Source organism: Stegodyphus dumicola, chromosome 8 (assembly GCF_044657685.1).
Source record: "Stegodyphus dumicola isolate Sdum_Otavi_A_Nest chromosome 8, ASM4465768v1".
NCBI classification, from domain to species: Eukaryota; Metazoa; Arthropoda; class Arachnida; order Araneae; family Eresidae; genus Stegodyphus; species Stegodyphus dumicola.
This window is the reverse complement of record NC_140775.1, coordinates 138,384,518-138,397,510: the sequence shown is the minus strand read 5'-3', so window position 1 is coordinate 138,397,510 and position 12,993 is coordinate 138,384,518. Positions and strand designations below refer to the sequence as shown.

General features: G+C 31.3%; 1 protein-coding gene and 1 long non-coding RNA gene across 16 annotated transcripts in view; one reads left to right on the top strand and one right to left on the bottom strand.

Annotated features, from left to right (window-relative positions):
- LOC146995977 (uncharacterized) overlaps positions 1 to 12,993 on the bottom strand; it is a 220,863-nt gene that overhangs the window by 115,530 nt on the left and 92,340 nt on the right. The window lies entirely within an intron of this gene.
- LOC146995978 (uncharacterized) overlaps positions 4,304 to 12,993 on the top strand; it is a 91,595-nt gene continuing 82,905 nt past the window's right edge. For 2 of the 5 annotated variants that reach the window (XR_015042750.1, XR_015042751.1), the window contains exons 1-2: positions 4,304 to 4,469; positions 9,330 to 9,518. This is a non-coding gene — a long non-coding RNA (uncharacterized LOC146995978). The remainder of the gene's footprint in view (positions 4,470 to 9,329; positions 9,519 to 12,993) is intronic. The other 3 variants (XR_015042752.1, XR_015042753.1, XR_015042749.1) reach the window with 2 other exon arrangements.

Here is a 12,993-nt window from a genome sequence, read left to right as displayed (position 1 = left end):
AGCTCTTCGATTCCAATAGCAGCTTAGTAAGAGTTTAAATCAATATGAGGATGTTTACAAAGATTTAGGGGAAAAAATGATAGTATTTGTTTATAAAGCATAATTTTAAGTTTTAATATTTTGGCAACATTGATAGTAAATTGTAAAATGAATAAGTTAAAAATGTATCTGGAAGACGGAGAGTTTCATTATAACTTTCAGAACATTAATGTTGTTTAGGCTTAACAAAATCGCCAATTTCTCTAAGAGAAAAATTAGACTTGTATTATAATTAGTGAATATAAATCAGAAAATATGGCATATAATATGATAAATTTGAGTCATACAGAAAAATTAAGTGATGATAATTATTTTATTTGGGCCAACAGAATTGAAAGTGAATTAAAAAGTTTAAAAATATGGAGAAGTATGATAGAAGCTGATGAACCACCAAAACCATATAAAAAGGATGATGTTAATTTCGAAAATGAAATAAAAACTTGGGAAATATGGGATGATAATAACGCGATAGCAAGAAATATAATGAATCAAACTATGACAGCTCCACAACATGCGAATGAAAAGAACGCAAAGAAGTTATGGGAGAAAATCAAAAATGAAATGGCGGCAAGAACAGACATTTCATTCATTTGGTGTATTTAATTATGGCAAAGCACACTAGGGCTATCTGCCTAAGAGGAGGGATGCCTTCGTGGAGAACTTTCTAAGGGAAACTGGCTCGTATACACGTTACACATGGGGAAAACCACGAAAACACCCATGCAGCCAGCCCGTTCGCGGGATTCGAACCTCGGACCGAACTACCAGTGTTCAGCGACTTTACTGCTCGGCTGCTGGTGGGCCCACAGCAAGAACAGAAGATATTCAAATCAAATGTAGAATAGAATTAGTTCAACTGAAAATGACTTAAAATGAATCAGTAGATGATTATATGAATAGAGCTGTAATTCTAAAGTAAAAGTATTCAAGTTGGAGATGAAATAAGAGATAAAGAATTAATTTACTTCATACTAGAAGGACTTAGAAAGGAATTTGATGTTAAAATTATTAAAAGCAATAAAGAGAAAGATCTAGCTTCAATTAGACAAGCTTTAAAAGAAACAGAAGGAAAAAATAAACAAAGAGGAAAAGAAATAGAAGTAAGTTCTAAGGCAAAAGAAAACTGGATAAAATCGAAATATGAAAGAAGATGCTTTAATTGTGGAAAATTAGGACAATTAATAAAAGAATGTCGAAATAATAATAATATTATAAAATGCTTTTGCTGTGGAAAATTCGGCCACAAATCAACTGAATGTAAAATGAAAACTAAACAAGAACACCGACAGCAGAGAAATGTAACAAATAAAACTTATAGAATGTCAAGGAAAGAGAATATGAATCAGCTACATGCTTATTTGAAGTACCTAAGAAAATAGAAAGCACATATCTTAATCAAGATAGAAATGATGGAAAGAATAAAATAAATGAACAACAGAATAGAAAAATTAAATGGATTATTGATTCAGGAGCCACATCTCACATGGCAACTAATAAAAAAATATTTACTCATTTTAAAGATGAAGAACGACAAATAATGACGACTGAAAAAGGGGCCATGATCAAATAGAGTTGTATTGGTAACATTAAAATGCAAACTGATAGAAATAAGAACTGATAGAAAATGTTCTGCAAGTACCGAATTTAAGGGAAAATCTGCTGCCAGTATCAAAAATTGTAGATCATGATTTAAAAGTAATTTTTATCAAGAATAAAGCAGAAGTGATCATAAACAGGGAAACATTCTATATATAGCTAACAGAAATGGAAATAAATTTGAAGTTGAAGGAAATATTGTTGAAGAAGCTAAAATTAGTTATGTTAATGATGTACTATGGCATCAGAGACTAGGTCATATAAATTATCAAAGGCTGATAGAAATGAAAAAACACTCATCGGTCATTGGGTTAGAAAATGTAAAAATTTCTGAAAACAATTGTCAACCTTATACATTAGGTAAAATAACACAAACATCTTATAAAAGTGTGAAATTTAAGCAATCTGAAGATATTTTAGAATTATGGCACATAGATTTAGTTGGACCAATTAAGAAATCAATAGATGGAAGCTGTTATTTTTTAACAGTGGTAGATGATTACAGTAATTTCATATTTGTGATAACAATTGAGAAGAAGAGTGAAACTTGAGAAGCTCTAATCAAACTTATCATTCAAGTAGAAAGACATACAGGAAACAAACTAAAAAGAATTCGTAGTGATAATGGTAGTGAGTTTTTAGCTAAAAATATAAGTTTTTTTTTTTTTTTTTTTTTTTTTTTTTTTTTTGAAAAAATGGGAATTAAACATGAACTTACAACGCCTTATACTCTGGAAAGTAACGAAAAAGCTGAACGTTTTAATCGTACTATAATTGAATCTGCTAGAACTATGTTAATTGATGCAGAATTACCGATAAAATTTTGGTCTGAAAGCGTTAAGGTAGCTGTACATGTGAATAACAGGAGTCACAAAAATGATAAAAGGTTTACACCATATGAACTATATAAAGAACGCAAGCCTAACATTACTATTATAACAAGATTTGGATGTGAAGCATATGTTCATATAAGACGAGAGAAACATAGAAAGATGGATCTAAAAGCTAAAAAAGGAATTATGATAGGCTATAGCATGAAGAGAAAAGCATACAAAATTTATAGCCCTGAACTAAATAAAATTCAAGAAGTGAGGGATGTAAAATTTGATGAACAGAAACATAGATCACCTTTACTAAAAGAAAATTATTTAAAATTCGATAAAAATCAAATATTAGAAGAACTTATTATTTTTTATAAGGAACAAACTAATGGAAATGTAAATAATTCAGAAATAACTGACAGATACTATAGAGAAGATAATACAACAGATGAAGAAGCTGAGAAAATTTTGCCATCCAACAGTGATGATGAACACGATGATAACAATTCATTGGAAAAGCCAACCGAGTATCCACAAATAAATGAAGAACCTGGAAATGATAGTCATGGAAATTCTGTACAGAAAAGACCAGCACGAACTATGAAGCCCCCAGAAAAATTAAAAGATTCGTGAGAAAAAGTCGGGAGAAATATATTGTAAATCGGATTGGCGGGAGAGCGGTCGAAAATCGGGAGTCTCCCGCCTAAATCGGGAGAGTTGGCAACTCTGCATTTCACAAGTGATTTCAATATACACATTCCAAAATTTTCCAAAAAGTTAATGTGCATTGGATGTACACGTATTATGATGTGTATTTTATAAACTATTTGTTATTCTTACTTATTCATTGCATTAAACAACAGTCTGTTTCTTATTCTATCTTACTGACACACACAGTTATACTTTATATTAGATAATTTTTATTTTTTGCCATTTACTGTTATGTTTAATGTTTATCAAAAGAAGCTTTAATGATATGCATGGACTGGTTAACAGACAAAAGCCCACAAAAAAAAAGGCCCACTATGATAATTGACCATGCGACAAATACCCACAGCGATGAAAGCGCACATTGATAAAAGTCCACACAGATATAAGCACACGCCGATAAAAGGGGCTTATTTTTTTATTACTAAATCGTGTATTTATAATTTTAATTATAATAAATGGAGTACTCAAATCTGAATTTCAATGTTTCAAATATATGTCTAGTTTGTATTTTATCACTTCTTTATTTGTTTAATTTATTACATTGAAAGCAAACTTTATACTCTCTGATTAAGTGATTAGCTATAACGTTTGGATGATAAATCTGAAATTGCATTTTATTATTTATTTACTTATTTAACTTTGGTATGAGTATGTGAAAATGAAAAATATCATTGCGGAGTTTCTCACATGCCATTTTTAAGGTAATATGACTGAGATTAAATATAATTATGTTTCATTATTAAAACCATTAACTTTTTAATTAAAAACACTTGACTTTTATTTTTAGTCCAAAGGGATTTGAATCCCGAAGGACTATTAGTTTCGTTTTGGCATTTTGCGTCGGACTCATAAACGTCGGTTCACTTTTCAAACTGTTGCCACAAAATGTTAGAGTCCTGCATTATATTTGAAGAAATTAAATAATGAAAAATCTGCATAAATGTATGTATATTTCTCGTATTGTGATAAAACAATGGTACATAGAGTCATCGAATTTTGAATAACGTAATCCTCCAACGAATATGAGCATGTGGAAGACCAAATTTGAAATTTGAAATTTGTTTTATGATCGATTTCCTATTTTTTAAAACTTTGACGAATTTTTGATTAACAAACTCAAGGATTTCAAAGCGAGCAATGGCAACGTTGTGCAGAAAAAACATTTTTATCTCCAGCGCGTGAGTCTCTGTATCGGAAATTCTAAAGATATGCTCGTTTTAAAACTACGAGTATTTTGCGATATTGCTGTTGCACTGGATCTTATGGTTTAAGTGCGAGGAACATGATATTTGATAAAGAAAGGTAACACACAAAATGTTAAAAAACGCCCCTTTGGACGTAATTTAAAATCTGAAACATTTCAGATTTTTTTTCTTGCGCTCACGAATCATTATGGGAATATCCATTTACAGTTATTAAAGCATGTCTGAAAAAAGCATGTCTGCGATGTTATCGTCATGCGATGATTTGTAGATACTTTATTTTTTATCACGATATTTTCGACGACTATGTTTTTAAATTGCGAAGTTTTTGAACCGCTTTATTTTCGACGACGATATTTTGTACCACGATGTTTTAGAACTGCGATGTTTTTCTCTTTGCGATGTGTTCTCCCACGATGTTTTGTAGCACGACGTTTTCGCCTTGCGTTGTTTTCTCTGCGACGTTTTCCTCCGCGATGTTGTCGGCGGACACCAGACGAAACACTTTCGTATTTACGTATTTTTATCAATTATTGTTCATTGAACGGGAGTTGGTTTGATTCCCTTGAAAAGTCAACTAATTTTCGATCAATGACAATGATTACATGTTTTAATTTTCCTTTTACAATTGAAATTTTATTCTTCGTGATGATTTAACTCCAGTCCCCGTTAAAACATTATTAACATTTTGCTTTCAAATTACTTCAAAACATCTTTCAAAATATAACTTAACAGTATTAACCAGTAACTTACCAGTTATAACTTACCAGTTTTTAGAATTAAAATAAGCAGTGTGGCCAGTATTCCCTTTCACCTCCCTTTGTCACACTGATACAAAGGCACTTCCATTTCTTGCGTAAATATAAAAACAAAGATACACATACATGTATATGTATGTGTATCTTTGTATACCTATATACAGTATAGATTCACACTTTTAAAATAATTCTACTTTAATTAAACTCGGGAGATAATATAATCAATTAATCAATACTGTTTAGGAAATAAATTATTATTAACTAACTTTGCAGCAATTGCGCAAGTAATAATAACTTGTATTCGCACTAAATGGATTTAAGATCATACAACATTATATATATATATATAAAACCTAATGACTCTACAGTAAGAACTAAAGATTCGTATAAAATTCTATATAGAGTATAAAATTCTATATTTAAATCAAGTTGGCTCAGTCTAGACCAGTGATTCTCACCAGCTTTTTCCCCATATACCCTTTCCACCATTGCTAAATGATCATTCAACCTCTCCTTCCCAAAACTTGAAAAGTAGATATGTGTTTGTTTAAATACGGATTATTTTTTAAGTAAATTAAACAAGTATCAAACATGTTGGTAAATACCAAAATTTGAATAAATGTTCTTTTTTGTATTCATAAACTAAATCTAAATACTTAATACGTAAAGAAAAGGTGGACTAAATTACTCTCTGAAACTTTGAAATTCCCCTTAGGGCTATTCCTCCTGATTGAGGACCCATAGTCTAGCCAGAATTCGTTTTTAATAGTGACTAAATATACAGATAATTTAATTTGTCCCACTTTTCTTATACTAACTTTTGTCACAGAAACTTCGGATTACGTGCATGTTTTTTGAAAATAAAAGACACAAATTTAAAAAAAAATATATGTTTAAAATTTGATGTTGAATTCAAAAACAGTTATTTGGTAGCCAGACCTAATAAACCTAAGAGATCAAATTTGAAGTACACCTTACTTGTTCTTACTAACTTCTGCTTAATGAATTAGAATTATTCTTAGAAAAGAACCTTAAAAACTGGTGAAACATTTCATGCTAGAAAACAAGATATTAGAAACTTTGAACTCATTCAATAGAAGAAAAAAGTTATTCAAAACGTAACTCCATAACAAAACATTTTTTTTCTACTTGATCGTCAACACATGAGGCTTTTAAGAAATACCTCCTACAAGATATGTGGCCACTATTTCTGTGCTGTCAGAATATGAAATTCGTATAAGGAAATCAATGCACTTCGAGGAGAAGAAAATGATCTTAATTTGATAGTTTTTCTACCTAATAAATTTTTACATGTTATGAGTTTCTTTTTCTTAATCTAGGCGAAATAATATTCAACACGTAATAACAGCATAAAACCCACAAAAGAAGTGTTCCAGTGAATTTTCAGTTTCTAAATGCTGTTTAAATTTGCTTCAATCAAAGTTTTTGTATATAAATAATTACGGTAAATTGAAATGAACTGTTTTTTAAGCGTTTACAGTTAATCGAGTAATATAATATTTTTATTGAAATAAAAATTATTTTTAATGTGCAAGATTACTTTTCTTACAACGCTGGGCTCATGGTTCTTAAATCCTCTTGTTGCTAAGTTCAGAAACCTGTGTTATTAAAATTATTCGAATAGTTTAACTTTTATTACGGTTTCATATTTTTCATTTTAACTTTCACATGGTTGCGTTTTCAACCATATGAAAGTTAAAATGAAAAATATTACTTGTACGTAAATTTTAATATATGTAATAATTTAATGTTTTTAGAAATAGTTCAGTAGTTTTACTTTTAAACAATGGCTTTGATATAACAAGCATGTTTAATTAGTTCATCAAAAAGTTGTTAGAGACACTATCAAATCAGGAACTAGCATATTTTTCCACTCTGCAGTTTTACTGCAAAAACAGTGAATTATCCCTTTAAAAATGGTTAAAAAATATTTAATTCCTTTCATTTTCCAATTATTGAAATTTTTAAAATAATTGAAATTCTAACTAAATCCTTAGACAAAAGGTTATTCAAGAACTATACTAAAGAAATGTAAGAAAGGGGTTAACTTCAGTTACAAGCGGAATTTCAGATAATGTTATTTTCTAGTAGGTAACTAACAAAAAACATTTAAAATCCTCTTTAATTGTTCTCCTGCCACACCCTCCCTTCTGAGGCCTTCTTTGGCGCCCCAGGTTCCATAGGGAATAAAGCAATTAAGCAAGGCTCTCCTCTCTTTAACTGCTTTTTCACACAGCTGGGGGCAAAAGAAAAGGAAGGCAATGGTTTCCTGCCTGAATAGCCAGCGGCCAGTTAGAAAACTACATGACAAAAGCCCACAAGACGAATGCCCACTTAAAACCAGCACACATTTTCAGGAAATCCAAAATAACTATGACTTCCTGAAAAATTTTACGAGTAATTATTATGATTAAAAAAATTAAATTTCAAGTGGGAATGAAATTAATTTATGTAAAATCCAAGTTGTCAAAATTTAACTGGATTATTTGAAACCATGCTTTTTATTCACCATTAAAACGGTGTTTGCGCTTAATCATAATAGAATACTGTACTTTTATTTTTTTTTCGTTAAAATGAAAGTTCGGCTTTAATTCTCCATATTAAATTCATATAATGCAAAATTTTCTGTAGTGTTAAATTATTCATAAATTATTCTCTGTATATGATGAAAATTTACATACATATTATACTCCTTATAATTTTGTAGAATTAAAATAAGCAGTGTGGCCAGTATTCCCTTTCACCTCCCTTTGTCACACTTATACAAAGGCACTTCCATTTCTTGCGTAAATATAAAAACAAAGATACATACATGTATATGTTTTTAATTATATTATTTTGATTGACTCTCTGTACTATATATATATATATAGGAATTTAATTCAGCCGGAGACGAAAATGAAATGTGTTCCGCTACTTAAATTTATTGTTCAATTATTTCTTATTCATTTATTTTTTATTTTATCTCTATTCATGACGTATATATCGGTGTGGGTTTTTGTTAGTGTGGACTTTTATCAGCATGCCCTTCTATCTATGTGGGCTTTCATCAATGTGCGCTTTCATCGGTGTGGGTATTAGTCGTGTGGGCAATTATCCCAGTGGGGTCATTTTTGTGGGCTTTTGTCGTGTGCACTTTCGTCCTTTTGTCTGGTCACCGCATGGACTTTATGTATTTCCTTCACAATGCATTTTGCTGTGAAATGACAAACATTGTACAGTTAATAATTAAAAATAAAAGTATGTTTTGACTAACAAAACTAAAGAAAGGAATATTTATACATGATTAATAAAAATTAATTATTCATGTAATATTATATCTAGAGTAAGGTACCATCCTTATACTCATTATTGGAATTGTCGTATATTGATACTTTGATACCCCCCTTACTTTGTTTAAAAATTTGAAATTAGATTCCATTTACTCAAAAACCAGTATTATATTTATTTGTTCCATCTGCTTAGTTACACTTAAGTGCTTAAAGTTCTAGTCATTGTACAAGGCATATATAATAAATATGTTTTTCTCCTATCTAAAATATCTATTTGTAAAATATCTTTTGAAGTAAATCTTTTAATTATAATAATGATTAATCTTTTATGTGGTAAGATTATGTAAATTATGTATGGATATTAGATTTAAGTGACTGAAATTTAAAAATTTCAATGGGAAAGTGGTGTTTACTTGGAATATTCCCATGATTCTCGAGTTACCTGGAGTCTTGTTAGACAACAATGCTGCATAAATGTACTAGACCGTTTGGCAGATGAAGCTACTATGTATTTTTCTGCATTGCATGGAAAATAGAGGTGTGTTCTTATACCTGTTACCCATCATCTGGCTCGTAAGTATGAATAAAATATTAAGATACTTATTTATTGATCTATTATTTATTGAAAAATATTTTTATGATATAAATCCAGATGTATTGCATAGTTACAAGAACTATCTATTAGTTTTCATGTTAGTTCTAAGCTTTATTGTAAATTTTATTTTTTTACTTTGAAAAAGAATAATTGTGATGAAATATTATATTCTGGACGATTATATATCTCTAAACCACAGAATTTCTAGCAGCAATTTGCCATCAGTGTCAACATTAAAAAATCATTATACTGAATAATTCACCTTATAGCTGTAAACTGCTAATATTTTGATACAATTGGACATATTATTTTAGGATATGTCTCTTAATCTTCTCTTAACTCGTTCCATACTCAAATCATCCCCTTAGAAGCTAAGATTGAGAATACTCGTCTCCTCAAGCAACAATTGGATGCTGTACGAGTCGCATCGGACATGAACCAGCATACACCTCTTACGGCAAAAGCAAACTGTGATACATTGAAAGTACTGGAGCCCCTTAAGGGTAAGTGTGTTTTTAAATATCTCAGTATGCTAAAAAAACCCTTAGATAGCCTTGCTAATGCTTTTAATGATAATTTTAAGTTAAATATAAAAAGAAAACAACATGAAATCTCGGATAATTCAAACGCTAATTCTAACCACGAGGATGGTAAGCCTATAAGGCATACATACGTATAGTATATTTTTCAGTTGCAATACCTTATATTACCACTGAGAATTTTTTGCGATTCCCAGGACGCCATAATACAGTCAAAAAGTCATTAATTCAGACACCCATAATCCGGACCTCAAAGCTACAAACTTTCTGCGCATGCGTCGCGTTTACGTGTGCTCGTAAGACCTTTACGGCTGTGACTTTGCCTGTGCACATGCGCATAATACGTTTACGCATGCGCGTTTAACGTATAACGGACAGTATAAGCTGAGCTAAAATTATCTAATTCAGTTAATGTTGCAGATTGCGTTGTTCCTTAATCTTCGAATTGGATCAGGCTTATTATTTTTTGCAGACTGTTAGAGCAATTTTATAAAAGTAAGCTTGAACTTTCGATTATGTCAAACAGAATTTCCGATATATATTTACTAATATGTACAGGATCTACAAAGCAAAAGTATGTTTCGAAGTCCATTAAACAAAAAGTGGAATTGCTGCAAAAAATGGAAAAAGGCATATCCTTTGTTTCTTAACCATTCCGAAATCTGTTTATCAATTTCATGCTGCTCTGCGGGGGGGACATCGCAGCACGCAATGAACTGGAAGTTGATTTGTCAGCACTATCCTTATCTTCAGGGCAAATGTTTTTATTTTATTCGGCTTATAATTCCTTACTAAATGTAGTATTTCATCTCGATGTATTCCGTCTTTGATATGATTTAAATCAAATTCCTTGTCATTATAAATATCACAAGTACACATCAAATAGTTTTCTGGTTGCAATTTTCTAATTTCGACTATGCTTAATGTATGCTTTACGCATGTGCTTGTTGAAAGAAATGTTTAATAAAGTAAACAAATAAATATTAAGCTTTTTTTTGTAAATTTTGATACCCTTTAGATCATAATTGTTCTTTATTTCATAAATAACGGTTTCATATTTTTAATTGTATAATTTCTGCATGCCATCTTACCAGATTTAAACTGATGATCTATAATCCGGAATCGCCAAAGTCCCGACGAGTCCGGATTAACTACTTTTGACTGTATTTACAAAAATTCTGTGGAACCCAATAAGTACTGCGCAAATCCGACACATGCGTGAGTGAAACTGTCAATTTTTTCTTTTGTACACTTGCAGTTTTAGGTCACTACATTTAATTTCTAATTTTAAGACATAGAACAATGTGAACATTTTAAATAAGTAAAAGATGAAATGACAGCGTCACGTGCAAAGCAAGAAAAATGAACGTTTCTATTATAAAATGAAGGCGTCGAAACGGATTCATTTTTTTTTCTTTGTCTGTATTGCCATATCTATTTTAAGATGTATTGTATTATGTAAAAATATTTGGTAATTGTAAAAGTATTATAATAAATTAAAGAAATATCAAAACTGCTAAAATTCTAGGCAACCCCCTGCTGCAAGTCCAGCGACTCCAGTTTAAGAAACCCTGGTATAGACAGACAACCCGGCGAAATTACGCCCTAATTGAGATACAGACATAAAACTTATATCAAAATGATGGGGCATGCATTTGCAGTTGAAAGCAGCAAAACGCATCAAAATGGATCATTAACTTTCGAGTCGTGTGATTTTGATGCGGCTTGCTGCTTTCAAAAGCATTTTCCTACAACTTGCATCCTATTTGAGATGCAGATATAAAATTTGTGGAGCATGAAATTGCTATTGAATGCAGGAAACCGCATCAAAATCGGACAATCGGTTCCCGTGTAAAACAGATTTTAAAAAACTGTAATTCTTAGAGATGCATCAAATTTCATTGCCATGAAAAATATATTTCGTCCTCTGGACCCTGAAAACGATACTAATTATGTCCAGAATGCAGTTAACACTGTAAATCAACGAAGCACTTCAAGTCAAAATTTACCTACACCACCACAACCAAAAGTTGTTCCTCCAGTCAAAAATTCTACAATGATATAACCAGGGCAAACAAGTCCACAATACCAATTTTAAATCATATCAAATCCGAAGAACACAGGAAAAGGCCTAAAACCATCCTCAGAGACATACAAAAAAGGTTTTTGATAAACGTTTAATTACTGTAAAGGCCCTTATTTTTGCAGGCCGTAATTTTCACAAAAATGAATATATCGGTGATTTCGCGAGTTGAAAATTTCACGAATTTTATATGAACAGAACAGAAAGTTGAAAAATTTTAAAAGTACTTAAGTAAAGTTGGGGGAAAAAAAAAGTATTTCGCAAAGCTTTGATTTTTGCGATTACGATGGGCTCACGAAAATAAGGGCCTTTACACCAGTTTAAAAAAGACCCAAAAAACTAATTAATTATTCTTTAACTAATTATTGTAATATACCTAATTGCCTAGCTTAGCACCAAAAATTGGGAAAATTAAAATTTTTATTCCTATCGGATCACTAATTAATATTGAAGCAGGCTTAATTTAATTTTTCCATCATGTCCTCTACCCCCTCATTCACTCAGCCATCCCTTTAAATTAGTATGGATTGAAGACAAGAAAGAATTTCAACCAATCACAAAAATGCTGGTGGAAAAAATTGAAATAAGTGAGAGATGGAGCGCTTAACGAGGATCCTTAAGCGCTCCATCTCTCACTTTGTAATCACAGTTCAACAGCTTTCGGCCATGAAGGTGGTAGCTATCATAATCATACCACACACTCTACAACCAATCACGTTCGTCTCGATCTAGTTACTCAACCGTAAACCACAGAAGGATTTTTCGCCGATTTAATGGCTATATCCAAACTAAACAATAAAATTATCATAGGTAGAGACTTTAACTCACACCACAAAAATCGGAACTGCAGAAATGATAATTCAAATGGTCACATTGTTAATCAATTTGCCTCAACGGCCAACTTTACTGTTGTAGCTCCCTCCTACCCAACATGCTATAGATCTGCAAGCATTATTGAATTTTTCCTGCTAAAAAATATTTATCAACCATCAAGGATAGAAAGATTACGTGAACTATTCTCTGATTATAACCCTGTTTTAATGGAGGTGAATATCAGTAGCTATAGTACATCACACAAAAGAGCCTTTATTATGAACTGGGTAGCTCTAAACAACACTCAGTACCCGTTACCCGCGATACACAGTGAAGACGAGTTAGACGCAGTTATCGAAGATTTTACTAGCACACTTAACCGTGCTCTGAAAAATAGCAAGGCGGTCCCGTTGACTGGTAGGGCCAGAGATCCTGCTATTAGAGAACTTTTAGCTAACAGAAAGAGAGCTAGAAAAATATGGCAGAGGACCAGATGCTCAGAAGTTAAGAGAATTTTAAATCGGCTGAATCAGGAAGTCAGTA